Here is a 16826-nt window from a genome sequence, read left to right as displayed (position 1 = left end):
TTGCTCCACCTGCCGGCCAAATCCTCCCCCCTGACCGACCTCTCCATCACAGTCGAGAATGCAGCTGTGACCGCGTCGCCGACCGCCAAGAACCTTGGTGTTGTCCTCGACGACCAGTTGAACTTCTCTGCTCACATCGCAGCGACAACCAGAACCTGCAGATTCCTCCTGAGCAACGTCAGAAGGATACGCCCCTTCCTGACAAAAGAAGCCACCCAACTCCTCGTCCAATCAACAGTCATCTCCCGCCTCGACTACTGCAACGCACTGCTAGCTGGCCTCCCGGCCACTGCCACCAAGCCTCTTCAACTCATTCAAAATGCAGCGGCCCGCCTGATCTCAAACCTACCGAAGTCAGCCCATGTCACCCCACTTCTTAGGGACCTGCACTGGCTCCCCATTGCTGCACGTATCCGCTTCAAGGCCCTCGACCTAGCATACCGTGCGGCAAAGGGAACCGCTCCCGCCTACCTCCGGTCAATGGTCTCTAACTACACACCCTCAAGACCCCTACGCTCTGCGTCTTCTGGCCGCCTCAGATCTACTCCTATCCAAGCTCCCGGAGGGTCATCAAAGAGAAGCCGCCTATTCTCAGTCCTTGCCCCACAATGGTGGAATGAACTACCCATCCCAGTTAGGACAGCCGAATCCCGTCCAATATTTCGCCGTCGACTAAAGACTCACTTCTTCAACCATTATCTGAAATGATAAAAAAAAAAAAAAAAAAAAAAAAAACTAACCCTGACTAACCTTAATGTCATGCACTTGTCCTAATAAACTAACCTACACTGTAACGCGCAACACTTTGATGAACATTGTTACTCAGCTGATAGAGTTATACCCTTCTTGCTGTCTTGTCGCACAGAACTTGTAAGTCGCTTTGGATAAAAGCGTCAGCTAAATGACTAAATGTAAATGTAAATGTAAATAACAAATAATTAGAAATCCACTCAATTATTTGAAACCAACATAAGATGGCCGACCGCACCATCGGGCTTAGGTCACCAGAGGGAGGTAGGGAGCCAATGTCAGGAGGAGAGAACTGTCCACTGTCATTCTCATGCCTGGGAACGTAACAATTACTAGCCTCCCAGGAATTACCCTAAACCGCTCTAAAACCATACTTATATTCACCACGGTATAAAACGGGAATGTATGGATGGAAATACTCTAGATACTCGATGTCAAATGGGCCATAGTATTGCATCCATAGCTATAATATAGAATATAGTTATAGCCCTGCAAACAAGGTGACGGACTCCATTGGTTTAATGCGTGGCAGCGCATAGCCAATGAGTTAAAGGAAAAAGCCAACTTTTTGGGAAATTTGCTTATTTGCCATCTACCCTGGAGTTAGACAAGCAGATACCATTTTATTCTCTGTGCATGCATTAGGCTTAGGGAACAGCCACACCGTTAGCCTAGCTTAGCGTCCTTCACTGGAAGTAGGTGTGCCAGTGTAGCCTAGTTCCCAACAGTCACGAAATACACTCCAAATACAACTCTAAAACGTTCATGTAAACATGTTGTGACCTGTGTATTTACCACGTGAATAAAAAATAAATAAAAATAATTAGACATTTTCGTTTTTCTAAGCAGATATATACTAGGATTATTTTTTTGCTGAAACACTGCTGCCTGGGCGCAGTGATTTCATCACCTCAAAAGCCCAGTTTTTCAAAAAACAACAGGGCTTTTGAGGTGATGAAATCACTGCGCCCAGGCAGCAGTGTTTCGGCAAGAAAAATCCTAGTATATATCTGCTTAGAAAAACGATAATGTCTAATTATTTTTATTTATTTTGTATTCACGTGGTAATACAAATAAAGCAGTTCTCTGTTTTCTGAGAGTATATATCTGCTTAGAAAACGAAAATGTCAAATTATTAGTGCTGTCAGGCGATAAAAAAATGTATCTAATTAATTACAGGATTTGTAATTAATTAATCAAATTAATCACATTTTAATCGCATAACCATTTTAGGCCTGCTATTCTATATTCTATAATCATATTTCAAATGGCATGTGTCCGGATGGCAGACTTCAGTACTGTATGATCTACAAAACCTTCTGTTTAATCATTTTCCATTTATTCATTTGCTTAGATTTTTCAGGTGTGGTCAATTTTAGCATGGTGTTATTCACAGTAAAGGATACATTTTTTTTTATTGATATTCTCATTTGGTTCATTACAATTTACTCAAGCCTAGTAACAGACACAGTATTTCTGACACTGGGAATACATTCCCTGAGATCCATAGATGTCCCTAGAATCAGATACCAAGAACATGCAAATGGAGCATATTAAAAAAATATTCTGTAAATGTGTATTCTACGTTCTTATGAAATGAATAAGATAAAAAAAAATATTCAAAAAAAAATTAAGAAATAATTTTTATAAATTTTGAGTTAATTTTCATAACGTGATAATTTGCTGTGTAATTAATTACTCTAATTAACGCGATAAACTGACAGCCCTACTAATTATTATATATATTTTTTATTTCTCCACGTGGTAAATACACAGGTTTACAGGAACATTTTGGAGTTGTATTTGGAGTGTACTGGGGGTGACTGTTGGAAACTAGGCTACACTGGCAAACCTACTTCCAGTGAATGACGCTAAGCTAGGCTAACGGTGCACCTGTTCCCTAAGCCTAATGCATGCACAGAGAAGAAAAGGGTATGTATCTCTGCTTGTCTAACTCCAGGGTAGATGGCAAATAAGCTAATTTCCCAAAAAGTTGGCGTGTTCCTACCCTTGTGCATCCCTAGCAATGGTGGAACTCACTGGGCTTAAGAGATGAAATGATACATCATGTTTAACGCCATATAATTTTAACTGTTTACTATTTTTAAAACATTTTTCTACCCATGATTAACAGTAATAGCATAATCTCAATATATCTCTCAACAGATTACTCATATTTATGAATTATAACCACTCAAACCTGTGTTTGTTTGATACGTTTTTTCTCATCGAAAAAAACGGATGAATGTTGTTTTTTACCATATTTCTCATATTTTTTTTTGATAAATTACATTTAGAAATATCTCGACGAAATACCTCTGAATACGAATACAAAAAAATATTAAAGATTCAATGACTAGTTCGGCCAGGAACGGCGTTGAGGCGAAACGTTACAAAGTTTTTTCTCATCGATAAACGGATGAATGTTGTTTTTTACCATATTTCTCATATTTTCTTTTGATAAATTACATTTAGAAATATCTCGACGAAATACCTCTGAATACGAATCAAAAAAAATATTAAAGATTCGATGACTAGTTCGGCCAGAAACGGCTTTGAGGCGAAACGTTACTAAGCGCTCAACTTATCCAAATCTGGTGCGGGCGGTTCCAAGTTGTTTTGCGGCAGAAATCTTGGACTCGCCTCGCTGTTGGGAAGAGAACCAGACCTGCTCCGTGCAGGACACTTCCTCGTTGGCGCGCGCCGGCTTTGGGGGGCTTGTGTTTCGGCGTGTGGCGCGCTGTCGACTGCGCGGTCCGGTTCGTCTCTGGTTCTGTCTCAGAAAATCCACTCGCCCCCCCCCACCACCACCCCAAACGATGTCTCCGGCGTTTCAATCACTAGCAGCCCGGTACAGCATATCTCACCTCCCTTGAATTGTGGCAAAGTTATCTGTGGAGCGATTACGCCACCATGCGTTTTACATCGGTAACAGCACATCCTGACCTAGACAGGGTCCTTAGCTCGTGGAATATGCAAAGGTTTGGAAGATATATCGAGAATTGAACGAATAAGAGCATATTTAAAAATGGTTAAAAATGCCGTTTTAACATGGGAGCGGACGGAGAGTAGAAAAAGGGACCAGGGGTAAAGAAGGCAGTAAATACTGTAACTATTTTTCTAGAGTGTTTCATGTTATAAGCTTTTCACACAATGAACATATATGTAAAATTAAGATATTTACCCAATTTCATGAAATAATAATAAACACAGACACCGCTGTGCTCACACACACACTCAAAATATTTCAAAAAAGTAGAAAAAGGGACCAGGGGTACACAAGGGTTAAGAATCAAAACAAATCCCCTGGGCCAGTGAATGTGATACATAACTTATAGTATAACCTTATAGTCTCATAACTATGAATGAACACATCACGTACCAATTAGGGTGGAAAACACTGTTCATCTGAAAACGTTAAAATGTACTCATATGGTTCCTCGTATGCAGTACTCAAATATTGATCGAGTTGTCTGAGATGATGGGAACAAGCTTTTATTTCAACAGCCAACGAGGTTCTTACAGAGTACTTTACTCGTTCATCTAGGTTGTTTATCCCCAGGTTATTCCCCTCCACCTACTCTCTCTTTCTCGCTTTATATTTGTGTGTACTTGCTCATTGCTGATAACAAACTATCATTACACCTGTGCCTTTGTACGAGTGTGTGTGGCAAAGAACACAAAAACGTCTCCCGCTGTGAAAATTAAACAATTGAATGGTGTAACACTGTGCAACTGTTTCATTCACCGAATCCCTTTCATTCACTCAATCCGCACAGGTGCTATTTGGCATAGCGGGCACATGGGCCAATGCTGAAAAAGAGAATGTGCTTTACTGCGGCTTTCATATGAGAGGCCCAATTACGTATTTAGCGCTAGGCCTCAGTTGTGTGTGTGGGGGGGGGGGAGAGAGTGAGTGAGTGAGTGAATGTGTGTGTGTATAAACATACAAGTGCATGTTTGATTTTTCATTTGTGTACTCCCACAAGTACTGCCATATGTGCTCAATAACATCTGTTTATCACTCAACCCAGTCTGCTTTTCTTCACATAGACGAGCCATGTTACAGAGGCTAACCCTAACACTACCAAAACTAGCACTAACACTACAGAGGCTAACCCTAACACTACCAAAACTAGCACTAACACTACCAAAACTAGCACTAACACTACCAAGGCTAACCCTAACACTACCAAAACTAGCACTAACACTACCAAAACTAGCACTAACACTACCAAAACTAGCACTAACACTACCAAAACTAGCACTAACACTACCAAGATTAACACTAACCCTAACACTAACACTACCAAAACTAGCACTAACACTACCAAAACTAGCACTAACACTACCAAGATTAACACTAACCCTAACACTAACACTACCAAAACTAGCACTAACACTACCAAGATTAACACTAACCCTAACACTAACACTACCAAAACTAGCACTAACACTACCAAGACTAACACTAACACTACCAAGACTAACACTAACCCTACCAAGATTAATGCTAACACTACTAACACTAACACTAACCCTACTAACACTAACACTAACCCTACCAAGACTAACACTAACCCTACCAAGACTAACACTAACAGTACCAAGACTAACACTAACAGTACCAAGACTAACACTAACACTACCAAGATTAATGCTAACACTACTAACACTAACACTAACCCTACTAACACTAACACTAACCCTACCAAGACTAACACTAACAGTACCAAGACTAACACTAACAGTACCAAGACTAACACTAACAGTACCAAGGCTAACACTAACACTACCAAGGCTAACACTAACAGTACCAAGACTAACACTCGCGGAAAAAAATCTAATCTACGAATTCCAATCTGGCTTCAGAACATCCCACTCCACTGACACATGCCTTCTCTACTTGAACGACCACATCAAACAAGAGGTGGACGCGGGCAAATACTGCGGCATGGTCATGCTGGACCTACAAAAGGCCTTCGACACTGTCAATCACACCATTCTGATTGACAAGCTAAAAGCAATTGGTTTTGATAGTTTATCAGTGAGCTGGATACAATCCTACCTGGAGGGGAGGGAACAGATGGTGGAAGTAAACGGTACCCTATCCCCCCCCCTCACAGTGAGCTGTGGTGTTCCACAAGGAAGCATACTAGGACCGCTACTATTCCTAATTTATGCAAATGACATGTCGTCAGCTTGTGACTGCAACTTGTTCCTGTTTGCGGACGACTCAGCCCTGCTGGTCTCTGACAAGAACAAGTTACAGGTTGAAAAAGCCCTCAGCTCGGAACTAGGCAAAATCTGCATATGGCTCGCCGACAACAAACTATCATTACACATGGGCAAAACAGAGTCCATTCTCTTCGGTTCAAATAACAAACTCAGCAAGACTGACGACTTCTCGGTTACAGTGGGTGACAATATTGTCACAAGGAAAGATGAAATTACCTACCTGGGTTCCATCCTAGAGGCTAATCTTTCCTGTGACAAAATGGCATCCAATGTAATAAAAAAAGTCAACCAACGAACGCGATTCTTGTACCGGATCTCCTCTCTGGTAAACAAGAATACCCTGAAGACTCTAGCAGGAGCACTCATTCAAGGGTACTACGACTATGCTTGCACCTCATGGTACCAAAGCACCTCAAAGGCACTAAAAAACAAATTACAAACATCTCAAAACAAGCTAGTCAGACTACTACTTGACCTGACTCCTAGAACCCACCTCACCCCTGCCCACTTTGACAACCTAGGATGGCTTAGAGTAGACGACAGAGTACAGCAACTTGCAATGGGCCTGGTCTACAAGATACACTACGCGACCAAGGTACCCATGTACATGTCAAAATACTTCCCAAAGGTCAGTGAATACCACGATCACAACACCAGAGGGAGCTCCACAAATCATGTAAAACCCAGATTCGGCTCAAACAAGGGACTAAACACGTTTCGCAATTATGCCACATCAATGTGGAACGCCCTGCCTAAAGCTGTAAAGGAATGTGAATCACTACCCACCTTCAAAAACACTCTCAAAAAACACCTACGTGAGACTGCAATTCGAAACTGGCCCCTACAAATGTCCTAACCTAGTTGTACAGTAAATGACCAAGTAAGGCTTTGTCAACATTCCAATGTACAGTGTAAAATGTGTGTGTGTCCCCTACCCAACCCCCCCCCCCCCCCCCCCCCCACCTCCAATGTACAGCCCTCACCCAACCCACCCAACCCCACCCCACCAACCTCCTCCAATGTACAGTTTCTACGCCAAATGTATATACACTCCTTTTCTGGACACTTTTGTATCACAAACAGTACTGTATTTGCAAATCTGATATGTCATAAATGTATAGATGTAGCAGTACTGTCTATCTGTATGTCATGTATGTCATATATGTTATGATGAATTGAAAATGGGGGACCCTGGTGGAAACAAGACGAAAGTCTTTCTCTGGTCTGCATCCCCTTAACAATTGTATGTATTGAGATGTACTGTACTGTACCCATTCTGCAATCTGTTAATAAACTTTTCAATCAATCAATCAATCACTAACAGTACCAAGACTAACACTAACACTAACACTACCAAGACTAACACTAACACTACCAAGGCTAACACTAACAGTACCAAGACTAACACTAACACTACCAAGGCTAACACTAACACTACCAAGACTAACACTAACACTACCAAGACTAACACTAACCCTACCAAGATTAATGCTAACACTACTAACACTAACACTAACCCTACTAACACTAACACTAACCCTACCAAGACTAACACTAACCCTACCAAGACTAACACTAACAGTACCAAGACTAACACTAACAGTACCAAGACTAACACTAACACTACCAAGATTAATGCTAACACTACTAACACTAACACTAACCCTACTAACACTAACACTAACCCTACCAAGACTAACACTAACAGTACCAAGACTAACACTAACAGTACCAAGACTAACACTAACAGTACCAAGGCTAACACTAACACTACCAAGGCTAACACTAACAGTACCAAGACTAACACTAACACTACCAAGACTAACACTAACAGTACCAAGGCTAACACTAACAGTACCAAGGCTAACACTAACAGTACCAAGACTAACACTAACACTACCAAGACTAACACTAACACTACCAAGGCTAACACTAACAGTACCAAGACTAACACTAACACTACCAAGGCTAACACTAACACTACCAAGACTAACACTAACACTACCAAGACTAACACTTAGCCCTACCAATACTAACACTAACACTACCAAGACTAACACTAACACTACCAAGACTAACACTAACACTACCAAGACTAACACTAACACTACCAAGACTAACACTAACACTAACCCTACCAAGACTAACACTAACACTAACCCTACCAAGACTAACACTAACACTACCAAGACTAACACTAACCCTACCAAGACTAACACTAACAGTACCAAGGCTAACACTAACACTACCAAGACTAACACTAACACTACAAAGACTAACACTAACACTACCAAGACTAACACTAACACTACAAAGACTAACACTAACAGTACCAAGACTAATAATATCAGGACTAACACTAACACTACCAAGACTAACACTAACACTACCAAGAATAACCCTAACACTACCAAGACAAACTCTAACCCTACCAAGACTAACCCTAACCCTACCGAGGTTAACCCTAACCCTACTGAGGCTAACCCTAACTCTAACCCTACCAAGACTAACCCTAAGGCTTATCAAAATAAATGGTTTGGTTCCAGTTGCCAACCGACCCTGCCGATTTAGGTGCGACCCAATTTATTGTATCAAACCTTTAGTATTATGGATATTAAACATGCTGGCAGAGTACATGCATCCATGTTGTCGTGAACATTTTAATTAAATAAATAAATTCCATATCCATAGTCGCCGTGGGAAAAAATAAAATAAAAAATAAAATAAAATAAATTCCCTACCTACCCATGGCCTTAACTGACAACCAACAGGCAGTGTTAATTTTGTCAACTAAAATGATGACAAAAGATGTTCGTCAACGAAGGTTTTCTTCATGACGACAACGAGACGTGACGTCACGTTATTGAAGACCATGTGACGCTAACGAGACTAAATAGTTTATTAAATATCGTTGACCACAACTGAGGACACAAACATTTTATTTACAAAAACCAGGACGAAATTTCTCTTCATCTATGTTGATATTGTTGACTAAAACAAGACGAGACAAAATAATTATAACTTTTCTTAATGCCATCGTCCCGACGGAGCAGTGTGACGGGGAGCTCTGTTATTAGCATTAGCTGAAGAGCTATTTGAAAAGCTAGTTTTAGCTTAACGTTACCTTGGCTAAAGTTGGGACTATTCATAATCCAGCTGCAGACCTGCAAGCAAAGTACAGCAAGTTGGAGGAGTATTCCAAGGTAAATCACTTTTTCACCAGTAACGTTACATAGTTTGTATTTCCATCTAGCTCGCGTTAACTAGTGGCTAACCTAGCTCATGCTAATGTGGCTAACTGATCGACCTCTCGCACACAATTAATGACATGTTGCGGACAGCCATACTGGTGACAATGTTTCGCTTCTAGTGCCAAATGATAAGAGTCTGAGGCGGAGTCTCAAAAGAGAATGTTTTTTTTTGTGTATTGGGGGTGACTGTTGGAAACTAGGCTACACTGGCAAACCTACTTCCAGTGAATGACGCTAAGCTAGGCTAACAGTGCACCTGTTCCCTAAGCCTAATGCATGCACAGAGAAGAAAAGGGTATGTATCTGCTTGCTTCTAGTGCCAAATGATAAGAGTCTGAGGCGGAGTCTCAAAAGAGAATGTTTTTTTTTGTATCTACTTTTTCTCCCATTTTCAATTTTTTCTCCCATCCCCAATTTCGTATTGTCCAATTCTACCCTCCCCTGTCTCTGTTAGGCCATGCCTCCCACAGGCCGGCTGCAATGTGGACGAAGCCTTGCATCACGTGTCCCCTCCGGTACACGAGGAGGCAGCCGTCGCATCTTTTCACCTGCACAGCGCGATCTCTCAGCGGCGAGGGTCTGCATGGGAGGGACACGCCGCCCCCGTTGCTTCCTGATTCTGCTGCGCAGGCGCAGTCGCTGTCCACAACGTCCGATCCCCACCCACCAGCTTCCCACCCCCTAACACTGCCAATTGTGTTAGTATGAACGACCAGCCAAGCTGGTAGCAATGCCGAGAGCTGGGCTCGAACCCAGCATCTCCTGCATTAGTGGCGAGCACCTTGCCCACTGCGCCACTTAGCCGCCCTTCAAAAGAGAATGTTGAATATTTATTGTGCATTAAAAATCACAACAGAGCCTCTGCTACTAGCTGACCTAAACGGAGCCTTCTGGAAGCAAGTGCAACAACGTATAATGTCCGTGTGGAACCAATGTGCCAACAACCTTTCCGTGGGTGAAGCATAGTTGAGCATAGTTGTCATTTAATGATACTAATACTAATCTATACAATCACCTGTTGTTGAATAAATACCATTACTTTCTAGTTATTACTAAAAAACTGTATATATAAAACAGTAGCTGTAAAAAAGAAAAGAAAAAAAAAGTTTAATAATTTATATAATATACTAAATAATTTATATAAATCTAGACTAAAACAAAAAAGACAAAATTTAGACAAAAACTGACTAAGACTAAAATGCTCAGACATTTAGTTGACTAAAACTGACTAAATGAAAAATAAATGAAGATGACTAAATATGATGAAAACGAAAAAGGAGCACTTGACACAAGACTAAAACTAAAATGAAAATAGCCAACAGGAACCAAACTATTTATTTAGTTAGGCCTAACACTACAGAGGCTAACCCTACCAAGGCTAACCCTAACCCTACAGAGGCTAACCCTAACCCTACAGAGGCTAACCCTAACAATACAGAGGCCAACCCTAACACTACTGAGGCTCCAAGCTGTGAGACTGTGTTATGATTATGTACTGTGACTAACATTTACTCTCTCCAGAATTACTCCTTGTCCTCCTCCTCTTGAGATGGATGGAGGAGGGGGGCAGGGGATGACAGAGAGAGAGAGAGACTCACCCGTACATGCTAGTACGCAGGAGGGGACAGAGACATGCAGAGGGAGATAGGGGAAAGCGGTTTGGAGAGCAGAGGGAGAGAGATGGTGAGGAGGGGTCATCCCTGGGTAATTTGTTTTGCTCCGCTCAGACCCAGACGCACAGAGAGCAGATAAACCAATTACAGTGTGACATGAATCACTAAGACCTACAGGCAGCCACGCATCCAGCCGTGCAGCCACAGCAGCCTCTCCGGCTGCCTCTCGCCGACTGCCGGTCAATCACAAGCGAGCCCTGGTGCTCGCCCCGCCCCTTAACACACCGCAATCCCACCTCCGGGAGGAACAGAGCGAAGGGAATCCAACCTCAATTCCCCCCCCCATCAGTGTTGTCGGATCAAATGGATGGGTAGTTACCATATTGTGATAAGATTTTGATGTCCTTCACAGCGTTACGCGTTCGACTACTTCCTCTAAAGTGCTATGACGTAGTCTCCCATCGTGCATCCTTTACACACCTTTCCGTCATGTGAATCGTCTTCTGAATAATGGTCAATTAATAATGTAGCTGTGACTGTAACCACCAGACCATTCTTTGCACACTGACAGTTGAAAAGAGAGAGGAAACATCTGTTGGAGGTAGAGCAATAAGATTCAAGATTCACATTATATTTGTCACATACATATACACAAGACATGTAGTGAAATGTAGGTGGCCATGCCCGCTTGGTTGTGCAAAAATACAAATAATAAAATAAAAAATAGACATGATAAAAATGTATATAATATACATGCAGTAGCAATTCCGGGTTGTAGCCTATGTAGCACAGGCAGTAGACATTGGGATTTAGTAATATAGATACTTATAACCTCTCTTGAGGTTCTTTAGACATTGTTTATGTTTAACATTAACCCCCGTCAAAAATGTCTTTCTTCCCTTCATGCAAAAAGCAGCAGATGAAGTCGTATTTCTCCGTGCGGTCGAGCGTCTGGAGACGACGGGTGTTAAGCACAGCTAAATGAGAGGGGGGGGGGGGGACAAGTGCGTTTATGTATTTACAAGACAAAGACTTGAGCAATTAACTTTAATTTCTTTAATCGCCTGCCGGCTGTCAAAACGGTGTGTGTGTCGGGTCTCAGTCACGCCAGAGCCGCCGGTGGCTATATAACCCCAGTGCTCGGGACTGGCTTGTAAATAAACAATCATCTAGGTCTCTCTCCGGCAACAGAACCTAATCCTCCAGCTGATGCTAAACTGACAGGAGCGTCATGAAAATCCGCCCCAGCATCAGAGAATGAAGTTGAAGGAGAGGGATTGGACTGGATTAGCTTCATGTGATGTGGCCTTGGCACATGTTGTAGATTCGAGGGGTAAATATTTGATGAAGTGCATTATGGTGCTGGGCTCGCTGCTGCCAGGGGCTGTTCTGAGCTAGAGCAGCTAATAAAGAGAGGCAGAGTGTTGATCATTACTGGGGTTCTGGCTGGAGATGGCTGTATAGAGGGTGGTGGAGATGGCTCTATAGAGGGTGGTGGAGATGGCTGTATAGAGGGTGGTGGAGATGGCTGTATAGAGGGTGGTGGAGATGGCTGTATAGAGGGTGGTGGAGATGGCTCTATAGAGGGTGGTGGAGATGGCTGTATAGAGGGTGGTGGAGATGGCTGGTATAGAGGGTGGTGGAGATGGCTCTATAGAGGGTGGTGGAGATGGCTGTATAGAGGGTGGTGGAGATGGCTGTATAGAGGGTGGTGGAGATGGCTGTATAGAGGGTGGTGGAGATGGCTGTATAGAGGGTGGTGCAGACAGCTGATATAGAGACTGGAGGGTGGTGCAGACAGCTGATATAGAGACTGGAGGGTGGTGCAGACAGCTGATATAGAGACTGGAGGGTGGTGCAGACAGCTGATATAGAGACTGGAGGGTGGTGCAGACAGCTGATATAGAGACTGGAGGGTGGTGCAGACAGCTGATATAGAGACTGGAGGGTGGTGCAGACAGCTGATATAGAGACTGGAGGGTGGTGCAGACAGCTGATATAGACTGGAGGGTGGTGCAGACAGCTGATATAGACTGGAGGGTGGTGCAGACAGCTGATGTAGACTGGAGGGTGGTGCAGACAGTTGATATAGACTGGAGGGTGGTGCAGACAGCTGATATAGAGACTGGAGGGTGGTGCAGACAGCTGATATAGACTGGAGGGTGGTGCAGACAGCTGATATATAGACTGGAGGGTGGTGCAGACAGTTGATATATAGACTGGAGGGTGGTGCAGACAGTTGTTATAGAGACTGGAGGGTGGTGCAGACAGCTGATATAGAGACTGGAGGGTGGTGCAGACAGCTGATATAGACTGGAGGGTGGTGCAGACAGCTGATATATAGACTGGAGGGTGGTGCAGACAGCTGATATAGACTGGAGGGTGGTGCAGACAGTTGATATAGACTGGAGGGTGGTGCAGACAGCTGATATAGAGACTGGAGGGTGGTGCAGACAGCTGATATAGACTGGAGGGTGGTGCAGACAGCTGATATATAGACTGGAGGGTGGTGCAGACAGTTGATATATAGACTGGAGGGTGGTGCAGACAGTTGTTATAGAGACTGGAGGGTGGTGCAGACAGCTGATATAGAGACTGGAGGGTGGTGCAGACAGCTGATATAGAGACTGGAGGGTGGTGCAGACAGCTGATATATAGACTGGAGGGTGGTGCAGACAGCTGATATAGACTGGATGGTGGTGCAGACAGCTGATATAGACTGGAGGGTGGTGCAGACAGCTGATATAGAGACTGGAGGGTGGTGCAGACAGTTGATATAGACTGGAGGGTGGTACAGACAGCTGATATATAGACTGGAGGGTGGTGCAGACAGCTGATATAGAGACTGGAGGGTGATGCAGACAGCTGATATAGAGACTGGAGGGTGGTGCAGACAGTTGATATAGACTGGAGGGTGGTACAGACAGCTGATATAGAGACTGGAGGGTGGTGCAGACAGCTGATATAGAGACTGGAGGGTGGTGCAGACAGCTGATATAGAGACTGGAGGGTGGTGCAGACAGCTGATATAGAGACTGGAGGGTGGTGCAGACAGCTGATATATAGACTGGAGGGTGGTGCAGACAGTTGATATAGACTGGAGGGTGGTGCAGACAGCTGATATATAGACTGGAGGGTGGTGCAGACAGCTGATATAGAGACTGGAGGGTGGTGCAGACAGCTGATATAGAGACTGGAGGGTGGTGCAGACAGCTGATATATAGACTGGAGGGTGGTGCAGACAGCTGATATAGAGACTGGAGGGTGGTGCAGACAGCTGATATAGACTGGAGGGTGGTGCAGACAGCTGATATAGAGACTGGAGGGTGGTGCAGACAGCTGATATAGAGACTGGAGGGTGGTGCAGACAGCTGATATAGACTGGAGGGTGGTGCAGACAGCTGATATAGAGACTGGAGGGTGGTGCAGACAGCTGATATAGACTGGAGGGTGGTACAGACAGCTGATATAGACTGGAGGGTGGTGCAGACACTGATATATAGACTGGAGGGTGGTGCAGACAGCTGATATATAGACTGGAGGGTGGTGCAGACACTGATATATAGACTGGAGGGTGGTGCAGACAGCTGATATAGACTGGAGGGTGGTACAGACAGCTGATATAGAGACTGGAGGGTGGTGCAGACACTGATATAGAGACTGGAGGGTGGTGCAGACAGCTGATATAGAGACTGGAGGGTGGTGCAGACAGCTGATATAGAGACTGGAGGGTGGTGCAGACAGCTGATATATAGACTGGAGGGTGGTGCAGACAGCTGATATAGAGACTGGAGGGTGGTGCAGACAGCTGATATATAGACTGGAGGGTGGTGCAGACACTGATATAGAGACTGGAGGGTGGTGCAGACAGCTGATAGAGACTGGAGGGTGGTGCAGACAGCTGATATATAGACTGGAGGGTGGTGCAGACACTGATATAGAGACTGGAGGGTGGTGCAGACAGCTGGTATAGACTGGAGGGTGGTGCAGACAGCTGATAGAGAGACTGGAGGGTGGTGCAGACAGCTGATATAGACTGGAGGGTGGTGCAGACAGCTGATATAGAGACTGGAGGGTGGTGCAGACAGCTGATAGAGACTGGAGGGTGGTGCAGACAGCTGATATAGAGACTGGAGGGTGGTGCAGACAGCTGATATAGACTGGAGGGTGGTGCAGACAGCTGATATAGACTGGAGGGTGGTGCAGACAGCTGATATATAGACTGGAGGGTGGTGCAGACAGCTGATATATAGACTGGAGGGTGGTGCAGACAGCTGATGTAGACTGGAGGGTGGTGCAGACAGCTGATATAGAGACTGGAGGGTGGTGCAGACAGCTGATATATAGACTGGAGGGTGGTGCAGACAGCTGATGTAGACTGGAGGGTGGTGCAGACAGCTGATATAGAGACTGGAGGGTGGTGCAGACAGCTGATATAGACTGGAGGGTGGTGCAGACAGCTGATATAGACTGGAGGGTGGTGCAGATGACTGATAAACAAACTGGAAGGAGGCCGGTTGTCTTAGCAGTGTGTTTACAGAAGTAGCAGGCGCTCCAATGCTAGCTTTAACAGGCATTAGTCTGCACTTGCACTAAACACACACAGACGAAGATACAAAAATAGACGCTGCAACACAGACAGTGTTGATTGTGTACAGCAGTAAATGAACAAACACACACAGAGAGAGGTAATTCTCTGAGATGTTAAATCTACCATATCACTGCCCCTTGAAATTAACAAGGGCCTCTAAACTGCTACTAACTGGCCATTTGCACTGTCTCTAACGGAAAGATGCACCCTGATCTCTCTCTCTCTCTCTCTCTCTCCCTCTCTCTCTCTCTCTCTCTCTCTCTCTCTCCTCTCTCTCTCGCGGCGGTGATACGCATACGTTTGCTGGTCCTGCATGTATGCACATGTCAGTGATTTTATGTTTTGTGCCATACTATCTAAAATGTAATAATTGTGGAATATTACTATAATGAGCTGTATGTGTATGAACCAAGCATCCTATGATCTCACACTCTTAGGAGCAAAACAGAAAAAAGCATCTCACTAATGTACCTTCTCTCTCTCTCCACCTCCCCTCTCTCTCTGTCATGTTCCCTCCTCCCTCCCTCTCTCCCTCTTCTCTCCATTCCTCTGGCCCTAAAACCAGGCCCTCGGCCGCTCGCTCGCGCTCACTCAGATGGCTGTTACCATGACAACCCTGTTCTTTCAGCTCTCGCAAAATAATGAAGACAATGTGTTTTCCATTTAGATGAGTTTTCTGGCGCGGCGGGGAGATATGGAGTGTCCATCTAGCCTCCTCTTTCACTGCGGAGGAAATGTAATAAAAACGGGTCTCTAACCTCCTCCCTCTCTCTGCTGTCTCTCCCTCTCTCTCTCTCTCTCTCTCTTCACACACACACACACACGCACGCACGCACGCACGCACGCACGCACGCACGCACACACACACACACACACACACACACACACACACACACACAGGTTAGGAGGATGCTGTGTAAGCTAGTAACTGGGTGCTACAGTGAGTCTCTTCTCCTTCTCTCTCTCCATCACAGTGGAGAGAGCAGTGGAAGGTACAGTAAGTGGTCCTAAACCCTTTTGGATGTGTGGCCCCTGAATACAGAGGAATGCCTTTTCGTGACCTCCAAATGTGGTCAAGCAGAGACAGGAGGGTGAATTATTATTACTTTTCACTCGCAGGCTCTTTCACATGGTCACTAATTGGAAGAGGGACTTAAGGCTGTGGCTACAATGATCCGTTTAGTCTGTCCCGCCTACAGGACGTCTGTTTTTAATTAGCTTTCAATGAGGAGTATCCGTGTGTCGTCTCCCTCCAGATCGGTGTCCGTTTCGACGGGACAGAAACGTTTGGAGAGGGTGAAGTTGACCGATACGTTACCAGCAAAGCTGCCATCTCTGCAAAGAGACACGATTACGTGACACATAAACCGATGGACAGTAATT

The 16826-nt window shown here is 44.4% G+C and overlaps 1 protein-coding gene across 1 annotated transcript in view; it reads right to left on the bottom strand.

The window, feature by feature from the left end:
• Positions 1 to 16826, bottom strand: part of LOC311233973 (zinc finger MIZ domain-containing protein 1-like) — a 297273-nt gene that overhangs the window by 124977 nt on the left and 155470 nt on the right. The window lies entirely within an intron of this gene.

The sequence above is a fragment of the Notolepis coatsorum genome, assembly GCF_963971535.1.
Source record: "Notolepis coatsorum genome assembly, chromosome: 9".
Classification (NCBI taxonomy): Eukaryota; Metazoa; Chordata; class Actinopteri; order Aulopiformes; family Paralepididae; genus Notolepis; species Notolepis coatsorum.
The sequence above is the reverse complement of the archived record's forward strand: the minus strand, read 5'-3'. Positions and strand labels throughout refer to the sequence as shown.